Source organism: Ranitomeya variabilis, chromosome 2 (assembly GCF_051348905.1).
Source record: "Ranitomeya variabilis isolate aRanVar5 chromosome 2, aRanVar5.hap1, whole genome shotgun sequence".
Classification (NCBI taxonomy): domain Eukaryota; kingdom Metazoa; phylum Chordata; class Amphibia; order Anura; family Dendrobatidae; genus Ranitomeya; species Ranitomeya variabilis.
In genome coordinates, this window is record NC_135233.1 from 1,065,794,843 (window position 1) to 1,065,816,575 (window position 21,733).

The 21,733-nt window shown below is 43.2% G+C and overlaps 1 protein-coding gene and 1 pseudogene across 1 annotated transcript in view; one reads left to right on the forward strand and one right to left on the reverse strand.

Annotated features, from left to right (window-relative positions):
- The window catches only part of EVA1A (eva-1 homolog A, regulator of programmed cell death), a 519,112-nt gene that overhangs the window by 249,698 nt on the left and 247,681 nt on the right, over window positions 1–21,733 (forward strand). The window lies entirely within an intron of this gene.
- Window positions 7,402–14,541, reverse strand: LOC143809010 (serine/threonine-protein kinase SBK1-like; annotated as a pseudogene).

Genomic DNA, 21,733 nt, shown 5'->3' on the forward strand with positions numbered 1-21,733 from the left:
CCTCCGCCTTCTTCAGACTGTGCGGCGTCAGCTGATCCCTAATCGCCGTGGCATGCCTGGGGGGTTGACAGCTTCCCTTTAATATGGATGTAAATGGGGTATAATGATCAATTATGGTATTGGTATCTACCCTTACCCTGGGGTACTGTACAGTGCCCTATATAGGTCACCTCCAGACTCCATAGTGAAGTATATCGTGGCACTACTGCGTTGGTGCACAAGATAGGTTCCCCAAACCAGTGAACATAAATAAAGTAAAGAAACTTGGCACTCAACTTGATTATATTGGTGATATTGAATATGCTTTTTTTATTTCAAATAGCAGTCCCAATACAATAAACGTTTCGGTCTGCCCTAGACCTTCTTCAGTAAACCGACTGCTCAAGAGGTAGGTATTAGAGATGTCTCTGGATATAAAGTAGGTCCTTGTACATGGGAACACATATGGACCCTAGAGAAGGAATGGTTGCCCGGATTTAGTTTAGAGGGTAGTATTGTTTATGGGTCGTGGACTCCGAGTTATAATATGACGTGGCTACTACTGGTAGCTAAATGTGGACAGTATGCGACAGGGCTGCAGATCTATCATGGTGAACAGGATAAGATAACCATGTGGGCGGAGGCTTAGTCACCTATATTGTAGCCACACGAAGATATAAACATCTATTATACTGCAATCTCGAGTACTTTATGGAATTGGAGAAGGGCGTACCATTAAAGGAAGCGTGCCCATATTTTGGGAAATGTCGTGCCTCACAACGCGATGTCCGCCGCTCGTTGCTCCAGACTCCAATGGCACCAGCAGGAATCATGCAACTCTCGGACTAACATCCCTCACTATTGGTGTCCATAAACGTAAAACGGGCACAAATACCTATCCATCACAATATATCCTGACAATATAGCTAGCCAACACAATAAGGGTGGTATGAATCTCAAAATGTTTTATTAGCTTTTGACTGACCATCTACGGCATGACCATAAACATTGGGAAAAAAAATCTGCAAAAATAATTTAAAAAAAATAAATAAAAAATTCTCAATGTTTATGGTCCTCCATATAGCGTTGTATTCTTCTGGGTAAGTAGTAAAGTGTAAAAGTGATTCTTATGTGGTGACGATGTATCTAAAAAAAAAACACCTAAATCATAATTAAAACTTATAAAATATCCTTGGGGATATCAAACCCCCATTTATACTCAGAACATCATAAGAAGGGTGAAAGAAAGATATACATTCATTCATTCATTCATTCATTCATTCATTGACTCGTATAACAGACAGGATTTTAAAATCTACATTCAAACCCATAGGTCTAAGGGTATTCAACTCATAAATCCATTGTAATTCCCTATGTTTCTGTAGGAAGGTCCTATCGCCACTCTCCTCTGCTGTGGGGTCATGTCAATAATTCTAAACCAGAGATGTTTCTCGGTATGTTTGAACTCAGTGAAGTGTTAAGATACTGGAAGATCTAATCTTTTTTTCTAATGGTGTATCGGAGGCGATGTATCAAGGGTTTAATTCGCACGTTGTCTGACCAACATACCACAAATTACATGGGCATTGAAGAAGATAGATGACATGATCATAATTACTTGTCAGAAAATGCTTTTTCATATGTTTCGTGGGTATGAGGATGGCAAAATGATGATCCTTTTATCATAAGAGACCAATTTCCACACATTAGGCGTGGAAAGCAATCTTTCCTCTCTACCCCGTCAGGGAGATTTGATGTGATTTTTAAAAATATCTGACTGTATTAGTCTCTAAAATTTTTACTTTCTGTAAGAAAAAGTGGTTGCCTTTCAAAAGTGGAGGAATTTAAAATCTCACCAGTTATCATTCCCCAATGTTTCTTAACTCCTTCATGACCTTGGGATTTTCCATTTTTCCCTGTGTTCGTTTTTCGCTCCCCTCCTTCCCAGAGCCATAACTTTTTTATTTTTCTGTCAGTATGGCCATGTGAGGGCTTACTTTTTGCGGGACGAGTTGTACTTTTGAACGACATCATTGGTTTTACCATGTCGTGTACTAGAAAACGGAAAAAAAATTCCAAGTGCGGTGAAATTGCAAAAAAAGTGCAGTCACACACTTGTTGTTTGTTTGGATTTTTTGCTAGGTTCACTAAATGCTAAAACTGACCTGTCATTATGATTCTCCAGATCAGTACGAGTTCATAGACACCTAACATGACTAGGTTATTTTTCATCTAAGTGGTGAAAAAAAATTCCAAACTTTGCTAAAAAAAAAAAAAAAATTGCGCCATTTTCCGATACTCGTAGTGTCTCCTTTTTTCACGATCTGGGGTCGGTTGAGGGCTTATTTTTTGCGTGCCGAGCTGGCGTTTTTAATGATACCATTTCGGTGCAGATATGTTCTTTTGATCGCCTGTTATTGCATTTTAATACAATGTCGCGGCGACCAAAAAAACGTAATTCTGGTGTTTCAAATTTTTTTTCTCGTTACACCATTTAGCGATCAGGTTAATGTTTTTTTTTTATTGATCGGGCGATTCTGAACGCGGCGATACCAAATATGTGTAGGTTTGATTATTTTTGTTATTGATTTATTTTGAATGGGGCGAAAAGGGGGTGATTTAAACTTTTATATTTTAATTTTTTCACTTTTTTACTTTTTTTTTTAAATTTTGCCATGCTTCAATAGCCTCCATGGGAGGCTAGAAGCTGGCACAACACGATCGGCTCTGCTACATAGCAGCGATCTGATGTTCGCTGCTATGTAGCAGAAATGCAGGTGTGCTGTGAGCGCCGACCACAGGGTGGCGCTCACAGCTGCCGGGGATCAGTAACCATAGAGGTCTCAAGGACCTCTATGGTTACTATTCAGAAGCATCGCCGACCTCCGATCATGTGACGGGGGTCGGCGATGCGATCATGCCCGGCCGGAAGCGCCGGTTAAATGCCGCTATCTGCGTTTGACAGCGGCATTTAACTAGTTAATAGCGGCGGGTGAATCGCAATTTCACCCGCCACTATTGCGGGCACATGTCAGCTGTTCAAAACAGCTGACATGTCCCAGCTTTGATGCGGGCTCACTGCGGAGTCCTGCATCAAAGCGGGGGATCTGACCTCGGACGTACTATCCTATCCGAGGTCAGAAAGGGGGTTAATTATATCCGCCACATTCCTACTCTCACACAAGTCCCGTTTGTATCAACGTATACGGAAGTATTTTTTCTTTTTAGATTTGGTTCGTAATAAGGAGGTTCTCTCATGCTTCAATATTTCATTCTTTTGTTGATCTAATAGTGCATCAGGATACTGTCATGATTCCCAATGGCAGGGAAACATCAAAACACAAAGATAACGGACGAGCTCTGGGTGATGGAATCTCGAGCTGACCGTGAGCTAAATCTACCACACAACTAATAGTAGCCAGGGAGCATACCTGATTAACCCTAGATGCCACGCGCCAGCCGGAGGACTAACTACCCCTGGTAGAGGAAGGAACAGACCTGGCTTACCTCTAGGGAAATACCCCAAAAGATGATAGCAGCCCCCCACATGTAATGACGGTGAGTTTAGAGGAAAAGACATACACAGTATGAAGGTAGATTTAGCAAAGAGGTCCACTTACTAGATAGCAGAAGGATACAAAAGAGGACTTCACGGTCAACTGAAAACCCTATCAAAAAACAATCCTGAAATTACTTTAAGACTCCTGTGTCAACTCATGACACAGGAGTGGCAATTTCAGCCCACAAGAGCTTCCAGCTACAGAGAATAACAAAACTGCAAACTGGACAAAAGATACAAAACAAAAGGACAAAGTCCACTTAGCTGATCAGCAGACTAGTAGCAGGAACATGCAACCGAAGGCTCTGGTTACAATGATGACCGGCAAGGAAATGACTGGAGAGCAAGGCTAAATAGGAAACTCCCAAACACTGATGGGAGCAGGTGAACTGAGACAGCAAAGACACACAAGTCACCAGTACCACCAGCAACCACCAGGGGAGCCCAAAAGCGGATTCACAACAGGATACCCTCTATGCTTAAACTTTTGGCATATCCGCAAAAATTTACTTAATGGTATTATTGACCTTACCATGCTTTGTGGATATTGACTACTATACAACAAAAGTTAATTTCTATGTGTTTCTTTTACAAATATTGTTGTAGTTTCTCCCATCCTTTTGTTCAATCAAGACATCTAGGAATTGCATTTATGTTTTTGATATTATCAAAGTGAATTTGATAGTTTCATCTATTTCATTTAGATATTTATGGAACTGCTCTAGTTCCTCTTGGGTGCCTGTCCACAAGAGGAAGACATTGTCTATGTACCTCCACCACACAAATACATGTCGGAAGTGGTGGGATACACAGATGTGGTCCTCCTCCAGGTCATTTATGACCAAATTGGCATACGCCGGAGTCATGTTTGCCCCCATGGCGGTGCCACGCCGTTGCTCATAGTAACAATCCCTAAAAAGGCAATAATTGTAGCTCAAAATTATATTTAACATTTTTATAATGAGCTCCTTAATTTCTACTGATAAACTTCCCAATTCTAATTTCCTCTTTAATGCTTCCACGTCTTAAACATGTTCTATGAAGCATACAGGGAAACCACATCAAATGAGGCTGATTACCTCCCCATCTAAATGTACCCCTCCAAATTTAATTAAAAAATTGTTAGTATCCTATGTATGACTTTACATTCTTTGCATTAGGTTCAATATTTTATCAAGGAATGTTCCCATTTGACCAAACACTGAACCCAACCCGGACAGTATTATTATTATTATTATTATTATTATTATTTATTTATATAGCACCATTAATTCCATGGTGCTGTACATGAGAAATCGGGCGTCCTGGTTGATTTTCTAAACACTTAGGACAATGGTATTATATTTACTTCCAAAGTTCATAAGTGTTTCTACCAACAAGTAATCAAAAAGTTCTTGGTCTATAATTGGTCTATAATTGGCAAAAACAATGCTTCCTGTAAACAAGTTTCAATTATTTTCATGATCCGAAACTTCGGGTCTCCATCTAACTTGTGATAGATAAACCTATCCTCCAGTTGTCTGTTAATTTCAGAAAGTTATTTGACCTTGTCCATGACTACAGCACCCCCCCTTATTGGCGGGTTTCACAATGATGTTTTCATCATGGACAAGTTCATTTACTGCCACATGTTAACTTTTAGTGATGTTAGGGTGTTAATGGTTTATGGTATTATTTTTCAACAATTCTACATCTTGTCTAACGGCCTTCATAAATGAATCTATCACTGCTGAGTTAGAGGGGATAAAGTTACTCAGTTCTTAACCCTACCCTAGACAAATCATATTCACTTGTCCTAACCTTTTCAATAGTTTTAGTACCATGAAACCATTCCTTGGTCTTAATTAACCTAAAAAAAAATATCAGTCAATTTGCAATTCAAACCAATCAATATGGGTACAAGGACAAAAAGATAAACCTTTACTGAATACAGATATTTGAGTCATTAAGTACCTTTTCTGATATATTAATTATTCTTCTGTGGTTATCTGTTTTTCTCTAGCTTGCCTCTTCTGTTGCCGGAAGTGACGCCTGCTTCCTCTCCTTTTTCGTTAACATGTTATTTCATTGTGTCCGTCTTGTCTATAATAAATAAAATCAATATTAACGGGAATCCTATTTCTCACTTTTTCCGTCCGTCTTATCAATCACATAACCTCATTTCTTCCATATGGGTTTTGCCAGGTGTATACATGTCCTTTCTCAAAATCTTATCCCTACTGCACTTTGTATCCTCCAGATCACTGCATAATTTAACATTGGCTTGAATTTTTTCTTTGAACAAAGTCCAATTCTCTATTTTTAAATACAATTAAATTTTTATTTCTAGCTCCCCAATGCCTTCTTGAAGCTTATCTCCGACTGCAAAAATTAAATATTTAGTAATATTACATCCATAGCATATTTATTTGAGATCATGGAATTAGTGTGCAAAAGGAATTTCCAGCAAACAAATTTGGGCGTATATTTGACTGCAGTCCCCTTGGAATTTTTCATTCTCCATAATATTGGCCCAATGTAGTAAGGTGTAATTGTTATGTTGTAATCCGTTTCATACCATTCAGATATATGAGAGGGGGCACCACAGAAATACAGGGAGCCTACCTGATCTATACTGCAAATACATGAAAAAAAAAACCCAACAAGGAATAGATAACAAAAAGGATCACTTGAGGCATTGAATCGGATATAAAAATTCAAATCTTTATTCAACACAAGAAACCCACATAACACATTAAAAACATTTTAAAACTGTCACACATGTGACCTGAACACAGTACCACATGGATAATAATAAAGCCAAGCCCTTGAGAAAACTCCTCAACAATAATACAATGAAGTATCTTTGAAAATACAAAAAAATGGTATCTATATGAACAGCACCTCAAAGCTCAAAAAAATATACGAGTTAACTGAGAAAGGCTAAACTGTCAGATTGGTGAGTCTGGTGCTTGGATCAGAGATAAATTAAAATTCTTTAAAAACCTATTAGGATGCAGCCTAAGTTTTCCTCTGGAGTAATATTGAAAGTAAAAATTAAAAAAAATAAATTCAAGACTAAAACAAATCGACCTAATATAGTAGATCATTGTAAGGCAAGAAGTCCATAAAACCAATATAAATAATACAAAAAGAAATGTAATTGAAGCATAGTTTAACCAATTTCACAAAAAAACACAACCCCTGGTTTGTTGGATTCTTATTCTAGAAACTAAACGGCGCTTGCTTATCTGTCAAACTTTTGGTTCAGTTTGAGATCTGCAGACTATCATAGTTACCAACATTTCTCCTTATAAAACTGGTAATTTAATGAAGGGTAGAGGTTATTCACATTAATTGGTTCATGTTCCTCTAATGACTTCTCCCTACAATTCAGTTTCTGTGCTGGACTGTAAGATACTAAAACCTGCTCACATCTCCTCCATGGGCTTTTAAAACCAGGCAAAGTGCATATATACCCTTGGTAAAATACAAATTGATAGTAAGCAACAAGCAAGATTGTGAGCTCTACACTTGGCATTCTATAATACTATATTTGAGTCACCGTGCCTGCAGGGATAGTATTAGAGGATGCTGAGGATACTTTGTCAGCACACAACTGCACTCTGTTAACTCATTATCAGGGCACGTTCGCTCATCACTACTCGCCACATTTGTACATTGCAAGAGCTAAACTGTCTCCTCTTCAGATTCCAAGTCAAGGTTGGCGTTTTCTGACAAAATCAGCAGTGTATCACTGGGCATAGAAATTGCTTCCACTGATGCATCGCCTATGATGATACACTCAATGTCCCCTCGGTTCTCCACCACAATGTAGTGATCTTCTCCTTCAATGACTATTAATTCAGTCTCAAATTATCCATTTAATTGTTGTCCACAACAATCTCTTGAGAATGTTCAGGCACGTAGTCTTCTCCCCATGGAAAGTGAAGGTAGTTGAGGACTACGTTTACTGGACTCCTGGTGGTGGGGTCTTCAGTGAACAGGGCGTGAAATAATTGTTGAGCACTGGCAGAAAATTTGGTCCAGCGTCCTAGAGGTGAAATGTAGCTTTGAAACCGTTGCCAGTGGATAAAGTCTTGGAAGAGAGGATCATCTTCTGTTGCTCTTTCCCATGGAAAATATCCAGGAAAAGACGAAAAGCAGTACGCCAAAGGCCCAGGTGTCAATGGTGGGGCTTAGGACTAGAGCTTCATGGCATCGCAACTGACAACGCTCAGGGGACATGAAGGGAATCAAGGGTGACATTGATGGTACGAGGGTACCGATGGCTTGTGTTAAACCAAAATCACTTTGTTTGACATGGAAGCAGTCTTTGTCCATGAGTAGCACATTGTCTGGTTTAATGTCTCTATGCACCAGTGCTTGATCGTGCATGTATCCCAATGCTTTGGTCAACTGTAGTGCACAACACTTCACCATCGCTTCTGGAATTCCAACCTGGAAAAGTAAAGGAAACCATACATATTTTAAGTGAACAGATATTGAATGATCTTAAATTACCACTTATTTTATCTCCCATCTTTTCCATTAATTTCAAGACCATAAATAATGTTTCCTGTGTGTAGTAAAATGCTTATAGGGGCAGTGAAGAGGAACAGGTAGTCTCAACACGAGCATTCGATAACTGGCATAGAGCTGGTGGGTGCCGATCCTGCTGGAGCACACAAGCAAATGGAGGAAGGAAATGTTTCTGGCACACAGACCAGGTAAAATCAAATTTTATTTGAACATGGCATGACGAAATGTACAATTGGTGGAGAAAGGTGGCGGTTGATGGACCTAGGTCTTAATTCAACCTACTTAACCATGGCTAAAATAAAAACAACCTGACGCATCTCTGGCACAAAAGTTAACCCTTTGACATTTAATGCGTCAGGTTGTCATGTTAGTTTTATTTTAGCCATGTTCAAATTAAACTTTCGACTTTTACCTGTTCGATGTACCAGAAACTTCTTTACTTCCTTGATTGTATTTAATTGTTGGCCCTGTATTATAGTTTCTGGCACCACTGGTCCCTCACCTTTTCCATCTTGTGACTACTAGTGTTGAGCGATACTATCCGATACCGATACTTTCAAGTATCGGAAGGTATCGGCCGATATCTGAAAAATATCGGATATCGCCGATACCCGATACCAATACAAGTCAATGGGACACAAGTATCGGAAGCTATCCTGGATGGTTCCCAGGGTCTGAAGGAGAGGAAACTCTCCTTCAGGCCCTGGGATCCATATTCATGTAAAAAATAAAGAATTCAAATAAAAAATATGGATATACTCACCCCTCCGGCGGCCCCTGGACCTTACCGATGTAACCGGCAGCCTCCGTTCCTAAGAATGAGGAGTTTAGGACCTTCGATGACGTCGCGGCTTGTGATTGGTCGCATGACCGCTCATGTGACCGCTCACGCGACCAATCACAAGCCGCAACGTCATCGAAGGTCCTAAACTCCTCATTCTTAGGAACGGAGGCTGCCGGTTACATCGGTAAGGTCCAGGGGCCGCCGGAGGGGTGAGTATATCCATATTTTTTATTTTAATTCTTTATTTTTTACATGAATATGGATCCCAGGGCCTGAAGGAGAGTCTCCTCTCCTCCAGACCCTGGGAACCATACACTGGGAACTTCCGATTTCCGATATCGCAAAAATATCGGAACTCGGTATCGGAATTCCGATACAGCAAATATCGGCCGATACCCGATACATGCGGTATCGGAATGCTTAACACTAGTGACTACAGATCTGTCCAATAGAGTTAGTGATCATTAGTAGAGTTAAGCAAATTTGTTATGGTCCCTGCTTATTCAGCAAGCTATAGCGCTTACCCAACAAGCTGCAGAGGGAACCTGGATACATGGAGCACGCCGGCAGTGCCGCATCTGTATGTCAGGGCTGTCATTGTCGCAACACAAGCATGGAGAGCTCAGCAAACAGGTGATATAAAGAAAAACCTTAATGGGTACTTAAATCTAGGATATCAACTTCTAATCTGACTTTCTAGACTACATAAAACCACTAAAACTAATTGCAAAAACTCCTTACTTGCCCCCTTTTGGCACGAGACCAGTGAGCCACAGGTTGATAAACACACTTTACTAGTATACATCAGTTTAAATTTTTTTTAAATGTGTTAAACAAACATCCAGAGTTGTATCTACTGTATTTTTTCGGACTATAAGAGGCCCCCTTTTTTCCCCAAAGTATGTTGAGGAAAATGGGGAGAGATGTCTTAGTCTGAATGAGGGATCGGCGGGTCACAGGAGGCAGGAGCTGGCTGCTGCACTAACTTCTGTACCCGCTGCTAAAGAGAAATGAATATTTACTGCTTTCTACACAGATGGGAGTGGAGAGCAGTGAATATTAAATTCTTTACTATCCGCATCCACTGGCTTCATGCAGATGCTGGAGGACCATGTGTGCCCGCTATGATAGAGAATGAATATTCACTGCTCTTCTTGCCCATGGGACTGTAGACCAGTGAATATTCCCTTTGGTAACAGGCTCATGTGATCACCCGGCAGCTGAGGTGACTGTGCCTGCTATTAAAGGAGATTAATATTCACTGCTCCACACGCCTATAATCCTGGTGTGGGGAGTAGTGAATATTCCGGCAGCTGTCCTCTGCTTCTAGGCAGCACATGACATCACTGCCATGAGCTGCTTAGAAGCATAAATTAGCTGCTGGTATCGAACATGACACTGCTATGAAGCGCAGGGACAATAAGTATGTTTTTTTTTTTTAAATGTTTTTCTGATGGGGCATTCATACTAGGATTGGGATGAGGGAACCATGGATTGGGGAGATAAATATACGAGGGTAGGGGATATGAGAAAACATTGAAGCAAAATAAAGGTAAGTTCTGTACTAATTTCCTCCTGTAAAACCTATGTGCGTTTTTATAGTCTGAAAAATACGATAGTTAAACATTAAATAGTGATGAGTAAATATTCTCATTGCTCGAGACTTCTCGAGCATGCTCGGGTGTCCTTCGAGTATTTTTTAATGCTCGGAGATTGTTTTTCTTGCCGCAGCTGAATGATTTACAACTGTTAGCCAGCATAAGTACATGTGGGGGTTGCCTGGTTGCTACGGAATCCCCACATGTAGTCAAGCTGGCTAAGATGTAAATCATTCAGCTGCTGCAAGAAAAACTAAATCTCCGAGCGCTAAAAAAAACTCTGAGGACGCCTGAGCATGCTCGAGAAATCTCAAGTAACGAGTATATTCGCTCATCACCAATATTAAACATTTAGTGTTTCCTAAATACTTACACCGGGTTCTATTAGAGAGTGAAGTGTTCCTGCAGGGGCCAAATCCTGGGTCAGGACATAGAAGTCATCCGAGTCCACAAAGATGGGGTGGGTGGAGATGATTCCTTCATGACTTGATAGGTGGATGGACACACACAGCTCATGGAGGAAATATTCATACTTTGTGTCTTCTTCATCAGCTTAAGGGCCACAGTGTTTCCTTAATTAAGAGCAAAATTAATTAAAATATCAAAGAAAATACTTTGTGGAAAATGAATACTACTCCAAAGTTTTGTCTTTAACCCCTCAAGAGATCAGGTAATTTATTGCTCCATGATGGATGGATCGGATTTGAAAGATTGCAACCTATTTCTTTCCCTTTTGGCTCATTGGTATCCCTGCAGTATGATCACTTACTGATGGGCTGCTATTATAGATAATCAAATATGCAATCTAGAAAAGTGTAACCATTTTATTCCACACCACAAATGCTGCCAAAAATAATGCAAAAATTAAATGAAGTCCTCTTACCGCTCTATGGACTATTTGGATCTGGTTCTGAGAGCCAGAACAAAAATATTTTTCTAAAAGGGATTATGTGGTCTATAATAAGTCTACAGTTGCTGTGTGACTGTAGACTGTGCGCTGCAAGAAATTGACTGTTCCAACTGGGAATGGCTGCCAAGTATGTGGTAATCATACTCCATGGCAGAATCCACGTAGTGGGCATGGCCTTGTGCGACACCGCATCTACTAGCCTGGTTCTGGCCAGGAATCTGCGTATTTGACTGTGGAGACACTGGCAAATCCTTGCAGCTTATAGTGTGTGTGTGTGTACTAGAAGCTGGCTCGGACTGGCCCATAGGATTTCAGGGGAATCCCCCAGCGGGCCCCTGTGCAGATCTGGGCCCCCCCAATCCCACTGCATGGGCATTATGTGCCATAATTCACTTGATTCACTCTGGATAGAAAAAAACAGCATCTTATCATTAATTAACCACACTGCCCAGTTTATTATATAGAGATGGAGGTAAATTTGTGGACGAGGGTAAAGTAATAATTTTCCATCATACATGACGGCACCACGAGAGAGGGGATCCGCCCATCAAGGACAGGAAAACTTCAAGATAAAAGGGGCGGCTCCTCTCTCCACATCAGTTGGTTTCTTGTCCTTGACGGGGAACCCTCAAGATGGAAGACTTCTGATGAAGACAGATCTGGGTCGGGTGGATTTGGGCAGGCGCTGGTCTGCTGCACCCGTCAGCAGGTACCCGTAGTCGCCTCGGGGGTCAATGTATACCATGCCCCCCTGAGCGAAGCATGGCCACAGCCCGTGAGGCGAATGCCCGGGTGAATACTGGGCCTCGGAAGCCACGACGGTGTAACCTCCCTGTACCCGCAAAAGAATTCTACCTGCTGTTAAGTCCTCGGAGGCCACGGTATGTGTCCCCTCCCTGTTGACTTATGGTGGCCATGCAGCCTGTGTAGCACATCGGTGCCCGGGCATTTTAGGGCTCCTCGGTGTATGGGATACTCCCTGTTGAGCACACAGCAAGCCCTCCCCATTCCCCAAAGACGGATGGTACCTGCAAGAACAGCATGGTGTTTCTTCTCCTGGAACAAAAGTATGGGAGCAGCATTTCGGGATGTAAGACTGCCGGCTGTGGACTCTATTGTGGAGCTGCAGGGGTGAGGGTAAGGCTGTGCACGCGCCCTCCTCGGCACTTTACCGCACGACCGGAAGTGAAGGGGCGTGTATATGCGGCGATGCTGGAAGCAGGGATTCACATCGCCGGCTCTGGACCCGGGATCGAGCGGGGACCAGAGGAAGAGGCCGGCGCTCCGACAATCTGCACAGGGGCGGCCTGGAGAGAGCGCGCACCGGAAGTGGTTGCCGGGTGCGCGCTCAGGTATCATTTCACTGCGCATGCGTCGCGCTGGGCGGCCGGGAAGGCAGGATCAAACAGGTGAATGGTGGATCTGATAGCGCGCACCGGAAGTGGTTGCCGGGTGCGCGCTCTGTCGTAATTATACAGCGCAGGCGTTGCGCTGGCGGCGGCAGAGGCAGGATCAACCAGGTGATTGATGGCATCTATAAGCACCGGAAGTGGTGCAGGCACAATCAGCCAGGTAATTCATTCATGACAGGTGCGCATATGCACCTGACTAGTGAAGCGGCCAGAAATGGCAGGATCAACCAGGTGATTCATTAAAAAAAAAAAAAAGTGAACCTATTTAAACGAGCCAGAAGTGCTGCCCTGTGTCACTAAAACCAGGCCAGGTTGAAGGTGACTACTCTTGTTGCGTGGTGGTGTGTATAATGGAGAGCTTTTCACCAGAGCATTTGATGCCACAGCAAGAGGTACAGGAGAGGCGGTCTCGCTCAAGCGAAAAGAGCCAGAACCACCGTGGCAGCAGCAGAAGCCGCTCGGACAGCGTATGGACGGATCGCCATACCAAGGAGGGGTCCCTAGTCTCATTGGAAGACACTGAGAAAACCAGCCAACCTCCGGATCCGGTACCCGTACTTTGAATGCGTCCGAGTGGTGAGTGAACTGCGAGAAAGTCCAGCACGCTAATGTCAGTTCTTTTCTCTTCTCTTATCTCCATCTCTCCCCTCTTTTCTTACATACATTGCGGGGTGGAGTATAGGAGGTCCCCAAAAAATATAAGGGAAAAACTAAAAATAAGGAGTGTCCCTTATGTAAAAAGCCTTTAAAGACATCTTGGGATAAAAGACTGTGTCAGGAGTGTATCAATAGGACAGTGGCAGAGGAAACACCCTCCTTTACGGACAGCCTAAGATCTCTGATCCAGTCCGAGGTCTCTAAGTCCGTTAAAGCATGGCAGAAAGCCTACACAGATGCCAGATCCAGGGACAGATCCAGCCCCTCCGTAGCATCCCAGAGGGATTCCTCAGAGTCAGAGGGGGACTCGGATACAGCTCACTACTCAGATAGTAGCTCAGAGGAGGAGGATACATTTCCAGCAGAGGCTACGGACAGGCTTATAAAAGCTGTCCGTTCTACCATGGGGCTGGTAGATGAGAAGGCAAAAAAGACAGCCCAGGAACTTATGTTCAGTGGCCTACAGAAGAGAAAACGGAGGTCATTCCCTATTAATGAACAATTACAAGAACTGATTAAAAGGGAATGGCAAAAACCGGAAAAGAGGTCCCAAATAACCACCTCCCTAAAGAGAAGGTATCCGTTTGAGGAAGAGGCGTCCTCATCTTGGGATAAAGCCCCAAAGATTGATGTGGCAGTCTCAAAAGTTGCCAGGAAATCCTCCCTGCCATTCGAGGACCTAGGTTCTCTAAAAGAGCCTCTGGACAGGAAGGTGGATAGTTCCCTAAAGACGGCATGGGAAGTCTCGGCAGGTGCACTAAGGCCAGCTATCGCGGCCACTTGTGTAGCCAGATCCTTAAAAGTCTGGATAGACAACCTGGAGGAACAGGTAGAGCAAAAAGTTCCCAGGGAAGCTATTCTAGAATCAATACCAACCATGAGAGCAGCAGCTGTGTTTCTAGCTGAAGCATCAGCGGACTCGGCTAGGCTGGCAGCAAAATCGGCAGTGTTAGCCAACACAGGACGCCGTGCCGTATGGCTTAAATGCTGGCCGGGAGATACTCAGGCGAAGATGAAGCTCTTCTCTTTGCCTTGTGAGGGGAACTTCCTTTTCGGACCGGCATTAGACGAGGTATTGGAGAAAGCCGGGGATAAAAAGAAGAACTTTCCAAAACAGTCATTTCAGCCCTTTCGTCGCTCCTTTCGGAGAGGCCAAAAATTCCGAAGGCAGCAGTACAGAGACCGAGACAGGAGCAACCTGGACAAGCGACCCAGGGGAGGAAAGGGCTTCTATTTTGGCAAGTCCCCCAGAGACACCAAAAAACCCTCCCAGTGACGTTCCTTCTCAGGTGGGAGGGAGGCTCTCTCACTTCCTTCCAGCCTGGGAGAGGATCTCATCCAGCATATGGATCCGGCAGATCGTAGGATCAGGCCTAAAGCTAAAATTCCACCATTGGCCTCCATGAAGATATATGCAAACCCCGGTACAGTCCTCCCAGGAAAAACAAAACAGTCTAGAGGGGGAAGTAACATCACTCCTAGACAAGAACGTCTTGGAAGAAGTTCCTATAGAGGAAAGGAGGGAAGGATTTTATTCCCCTCTTTTTCTCAAAAAAAAAAACCAGACAACTCTTGGAGGACAATAATAAATTTAAAAGGCCTCAACAAATTTCTTGTAATACCATCGTTCAAGTTGGAGACCATAAAATCAGCAGTGAAACTTCTCTATCCCCAGTGTTACATGTCCGTCCTCGACCTCAAGGACGCTTATTATCACGTCCCGATCAGACAACAAGATCGTCGGTTTCTCAGAGTGGCTGTCCAGATGGGGTCCCAGTTGCGTCACTTTCAATACAGGGCTCTGCCCTTTGTGAATACCCGTGGGGCTGTTGCTATCCCAAAGCTGATAGCAGAGGTCACGGCACATCTCAGGGAAAAAGACACTCTGATAATACCCTACTTGGACGACTTCCTGATAGTGGGGAAGAACTTTTCTCACTGTCAGGAGCAGGTCAGGATAGTGATGGACACTCTACAGACACTGGGATGGCAAATAACCCTCAAGAAGTCCAAGCTAGAGCCAGCAATGGCCAGAATTTCCTGGGGATAACGGTAGACTCCGTGGCACAGGAGTGTCGCCTCCCAGAAGAAAAAGAGGAAAAAAATCAAACAGAAGATTATGGCCACTTTAAAAAAAACGGAAATGACTTTAAGAAGAGCCATGTCGGTGTTAAGGTCCCTAACCTCCTGCATACCGGCAGTAAAATGGGCCCAGTTCCATATAAGAGAACTGCAATGGTGTGTGTGCTGCAGAACGACCTGGAACTTCAGGGGCAGCTAGAGCAGAAGCTCATTCTCCCACTCTCTGTACTCCAATCTCTCGGTGGTTACAGATAGTCATCCCCGAGAGGAGTTCCCTGGACATTCACAGCCTCCAAGGTAATCACAACAGTCGCCATGGGAGTGGGGAGTGGGGAGCTCACTCAGACACACTATGGGTCCAAGACCCCTGGGCTCAAGAGGAGAAAGATCTATCCTCAATCGAGTGGGAGCTCCTAGCAATAGAAAAGGCGCTAGAGAGGTTACTTCCTCACTTGGCAGGGCATCATGTGAGAGTCCTATCGGACAACCGAACAGCGGTCGCATACGTGAACCACCAGGGAGGCACCCGCTCCCGGGTGTCTGATGCACGTAACCACAAGACTCATGTCTCTAGCCGAAAGGCACTTCCTGTCATTATCGGCCCTGCATATCCGAGGTGTGGACAACATAAAGGCAGACTTTTATTAAGCAGGAACCACTTGAGGCAAGGAGAATGGTCCCTAAAAAAGTCCGTTTTACAACGGATAGTGCACATGTGGGGAAAACCCAGGGTAGACCTCTTTGCCTCAAAAGGCAACAGAAAAGTTCAAAGATTCTGCTCCTGAACCCAGCAGACAGGCCGTTGGCAGTGGACGCCTTCAGCATAGAATGGACGTCGGGACTCCTGTATGCCTTCCCACCGATATGTCTAATCCCAGCAGTTCTGAGGAAGATCAGAGAAGACAAGGCCAGAGTGATTGTGATAGCGCCCTTCTGGCCGAAAAGGCCATGGTTTTACTGGCTGAGAGTGATGTCAGTGACGGACCCGTGGGTTCTCCCGGAAGACCAGGACCTTCTAACGCAGGGTCCCTTCAACCACCCGCAGAACTCCGGGCTTCATTTGACAGCCTGGCATTTGAGCGGTCGTTACTAGAGAAAGAAGGGTTCTCAGCTGGGTTAATATCCACCTTGCTCAGCAGCAGAAAACCAGTAACGACCAAGATCTATGGGAGGATATGGAAGAAATTCCTGTCCAGCTCAGGGCCAATACGGGAATGGGAGGTCCCGATAGTGGCAATACTGGAGTTCCTGCAAAAGGGCTTAGATCTGGGGTTAGCTGTTAGTACCCTCAAAGTACACATTTCAGCCTTAGCAGCCCTATTCAACTGTGACCTGGCAAGTAATAGGTGGGTGGTGAGGTTTGTCCGAGCCTGTAGTAGAGCTGACTCTGTTCCATCCCCTACTCCTCCACCATGGGATCTAAATCTAGTGTTAACAGCTTTGACAGAAAGCCCCTTTGAGCCGTTAAATACAACCTCAGATAAAATACTAACATTAAAAACAGCTTTGTTAGTGGCACTTACATCGGCCCGTATGGTGGGGGATTTACACGCATTGTCAGCTGACCCCCCCCCTTACACACAAATTATGGACGATAGGGTTGTATTAAAATTAGATCCGACCGGCATATCTCCCCAAAGTGGTATCGAGATTCCATAGGGCTCAGGATATAACCCTACCCTCTTTCTGTCCCAATCCTGGTAACAAGAAAGAGGAGAGACTCCATTGCCTAGACGTTAGGAGATGTATCCTGCAGTATCTAGAGGTGACAAAATCCTGGAGGAAACAGAGGGCTTTATTTGTTTCGTTCCAGGGGTCAAGGAAGGGCCTTAAAGCCTCGAAACAGACTATAGCTAGATGGGTGAGAGAGGCCATTATTCTAGCGTATAGTAGTGCAGGCAGGGTTATTCCACAGGGTCTGAAAGCCCATTCCACGAGGGCCATGGCAACGTCGTGGGCGGAGAGAGCAGATGCTACCATCGACCAAATCTGTAAGGCGGCCACTTGGTCCTCTCCGTCTACATTTTTCAAACATTATAGGCTAGACCTATCTGCTACCTCTGATCTCACATTTGGGAGAAGAGTGTTACAAGCAGTGATCCCTCCCTAGAAGAGAATACAAATCTCTAACTCTCTCGTGGTGCCGTCATGTATGATGGAAAAACATGGGTATTACATACCTGGTAATGTTTTTTCATGAGACATGACGGCACCCTTATATTCCCACCCTTTTCATCACGTCATTAGTTGGGTGCATTATTAGCATTATTTGTATTATACACTCCCTGGGGTATCGGTGAATAGAACCGTATAGGATGTATTATTTATGTGTACACTAACCAGCGGAGTTCCTCTCGTACTCTGTAAACTGATGTGGAGAGAGGAGCCGCCCCTTTTATCTTGAAGGTTTCCTGTCCTTGATGGGCGGATCCCCTCTCTCGTGGTGCCGTCATGTCTCATGAAAAAACACATTACCAGGTATGTAACACCCGTGTTTGTATACAGGTGAAAAGTGGGTCCGCTCAAAGTCAATATTACTGGTGGGCCCTTGGCACCCCAGTCCGACACTGCGACATATGTTTACAGTCATAGACTGACTGGAAGGTTTCATAAGGATGAATGACCTCGGGGAGATCAAAACATCCAACACTGCGGAGACACCATCACGTGTTTCTCAACGCAGTGATCCAGAACACTGCATATTTCCCTTTAGGGATGGGGGCAAATGCATGTAGACAAGCCGAGGAGACACCATCATGTGTTTCTCAACGCAAGCAATGAATAGCCAGGTCTTTCACCGGGAAGGAACAAGCACGGGAAGGGCAGCATCCAATAAAGGAAAACCACCTATGCCAAAACATGGTATCCATCCACAGACAGCTGTTTCGGGGTATTTGCCCCTCATCAGTGTGGAGTAGGAAACTGGCTATTAGGAGCAGTGCCTAGTGAAACGACTATAAACATGAGGATGAATGACCTCGGGGAGATCAAAACATCCAACACTGTGGAGACACCATCACGTGTTTCTCAACGCACATTTCCCTTTAGGGATGGGAGCAGTGTTCTGGATCACTGCGTTGAGAAACATGTGATGGTGTCTCTGCAGTGTTGGATGTTTTGATCTCCCCGAGGTCGTTCATCCTTATGTTTATAGTCCTTTCACCAGGCACTGCTCCTAATAGCCAGTCTATGACTGTAGACTTGCCATTCTACACCGGACAACCACTTTTAACCCCTTCATGACATTGACTGTACATGTACTGCACACGTCGTGTCTCTCCCTGTCTCGTGTCTCGCACTGTGCTCACAACTTAACTTGCATCATGTCGGCTGTTTTGATGATCAAAAAATAAGCCCTCACCAGGCCCGAAAACATGAAAAATGGATACACTTCGGGTATCGGAAAATGGCACAATGTAGGTTTTTTGTTAAGCAAATGGACATGTTTGGTATCTAAGTGGTGAAAAAAACCTCCAAATTAAACCCCTTCATGACCTTGGGATTTTCCATTTTTCCGTGTTCATTTTTCGCTCCCCTCCTTCCCAAAGCCATAACTTTTTTATTTTTCCGTCAATTTCGCCATGTGAGGGCTTATTTTTCGCGTGATGAGTTGTACTTTTGAACAACATCATTGGTTTTACCATGTCGTGTACTAGAAAACAGGAAAAAAAAATCCAAGTGCGGTGAAATTGCAAAAAAAGTGCAGTCCCACACTTGTTTTTTGTTTTGCTTTTTTGCTAGGTTCACTAAATGCTAAAACCTGGCATTATGATTCTCCAGGTCATTACGAGTTCATAGACACCTAACATGACTGGGTTATTTTTTTTATCTAAGTGGTGAAAAAAAATTCCAAACTTTGCTAAAAAAAAAAAAAAAAATTGGCGCCATTTTCCGATACTCGTAGCGTCTGCATTTTTCATGATCTGGGGTCGGTTGAGGTCTTATTTTTTGCGTGCCGAGCTGGCGTTTTTAATGATACCATTTTGGTGCAGATATGTTCTTTTGATCGCCCGTTATTGCATTTTAATGCAATGTCGCGGCGACCAAAAAAAGTAATTCTGGCGTTTTTAATTTTTTTCTCGTTACGCCGTTTAGCGATCAGGTTAATGTTTTTTTTTATTGATTGGGCGATTCTGAACGTGGCGATACCAAATATGTGTAGGTTTGATTATTTTTTTGATTTATTTTGAATAGGGCGAAAGGGGGGTGATTTAAACTTTTATATATATTTTTTTTTTTCATTCTTTTTACTTTTTTTTTTTTTTTTACTTTTGCCATGCTTCTATAGCCTCCATGGGAGGCTAGAAGCAGGCACAGCACGATCGCCTCTGCTACATAGCAGCGATCTGCTGTTCGCTGCTATGCAGCAGAAAATCAGGTGTGCTGTGAGCGCCGACCACAGGGTGGCGCTCACAGCTGCCTGGGATCAGTAACCATAGAGGTCTCAAGGACCTCTATGGTTACTATTCAGAAGCATCGCCGACCTCCGATCATGTGACGGGGGTCGGCGATGCGATCATGTCCGGCCACCCGGCTGGCAGCGCCGGTTAAATGCCGCTGTCTGCGTTTGACAGCGGCATTTAACTACTTAATAGCATCGGGTGAATTGCGATTTCACCCGCCGCTATTGCGGGCACATGTCAGCTGTTCAAAACAGCTGACATGTCCCGGCTTTGATGCGGGCTCACTGCCGGAGCCCTGCATCAAAGCAGGGGATCTGACCCTGGACGTACTATCCCGTCCGAGGTCAGAAAGGGGTTAAAAATAAATATATTGTGCCATTTTCTGATACCCGTAGCGTCTCTATTTTAAGGGATTCCGGGCTGGGTGAGGGCTTATTTTTTGTGTGCCAAGCTGATGCTTTTAATAACATTTTGGTGCAGATTCGATCATTTGATCACCAGTTATTGCACATTAATGCAATGTTGTGGTGACCAAAATACGAACTCTACGCCGTTTACCGATCGGATTAATTTTTATATATTGATAGACCGGGAGATTCTGAATGTGGCAATGACAAATGTACTTTTTTTTTTCATTGTTTCAATTTGAATGTGGCGGGTGATTAGAACATTTATTTATTTTATTTTTTTTAACTTTCAATTGCTTTAACCTCTTAATCCCCAGGGGTATTTTTTTTTTTTTTTTGCATTTTCACTTTTTTTACTCCCATTCTTCCAAGAGCCATTACTTTTATTTGTCAGTCAACATAGCCATGTGAGGGCTTGTTCTTAGCTGGACAAGTTGTACTTTTGAACGACACCATTGGTTTTACCATATTGTGCACTGAAGGAAATAAAAAAATTCAAGTACAGTAGAATTGCAATAAAAGTGCAATCCAATCCCACGTTTTTTTTTTTTACCATGTTCACTAAATGCCTAAACTGACGTGCCATTATGATTCTCCAGGTCATCACTAGTTCGTTGACACCAAACAGGTCTAGTTTTTTTTCAGCTTATGAACTCGTAATGACCTGGAGAATCATAATGGCACGTCAGTTTAGGCATTTCGTGAACATTGGTAAAAAAAAAAAATGCAATTTTTATTTATAATGATTTCACCGCACTTGTAATTTTTTTCTTGTTTTGAATGACACCGTTAGTTTTAACATATTGTGTACTGGAAAAAGTGCAACTCGTCACACAAAAAGCAAGCCTTCTCATGGCCATATTGACCAAAAAACAAAAAAGTTATGGCTCTGGAAAAAAGGGGAGCAGTAAAAAAACATGCAAAAATGAAAATAACTCCAGGGGTTAAGAGCTTAAAGCAAGTGAAAAGTGAGAATTTTTTAAAAATAAAAATTCAAATCACCCCCATACTCGCCCCATTCAAAATAAAACCATTAAAAAAATACACAATTGGTAATGTTGCATTCAGAATCACCCGACCTATATATTAAAAAATTAATCCAATCAATAAATGGCGTAGCAAAAGAAAAGTCAAAGCGCCAGTTAGTTGTTTTTTTTTTTTTTGGTTTTTTTTTGTCACCACAACATTGCATTAATATGCTTTAACAGACGATCAAAAGATCGTATCCACACCAAAATGGCATCACTAAAAACATCAGCTCAAACCCTCAACCAGCTACAGATCATGAAAAAAGATGCTACGGGTCTCAGAAACAAAAGGCTGCGGTGTGAAGGGGATAAGTGGCTTTCTTTTTTTGTTGTGCTAAAGTAGTAAAATGTGAGAATTTATGTAATTTACACAAGATCCATTTTTTACATTTT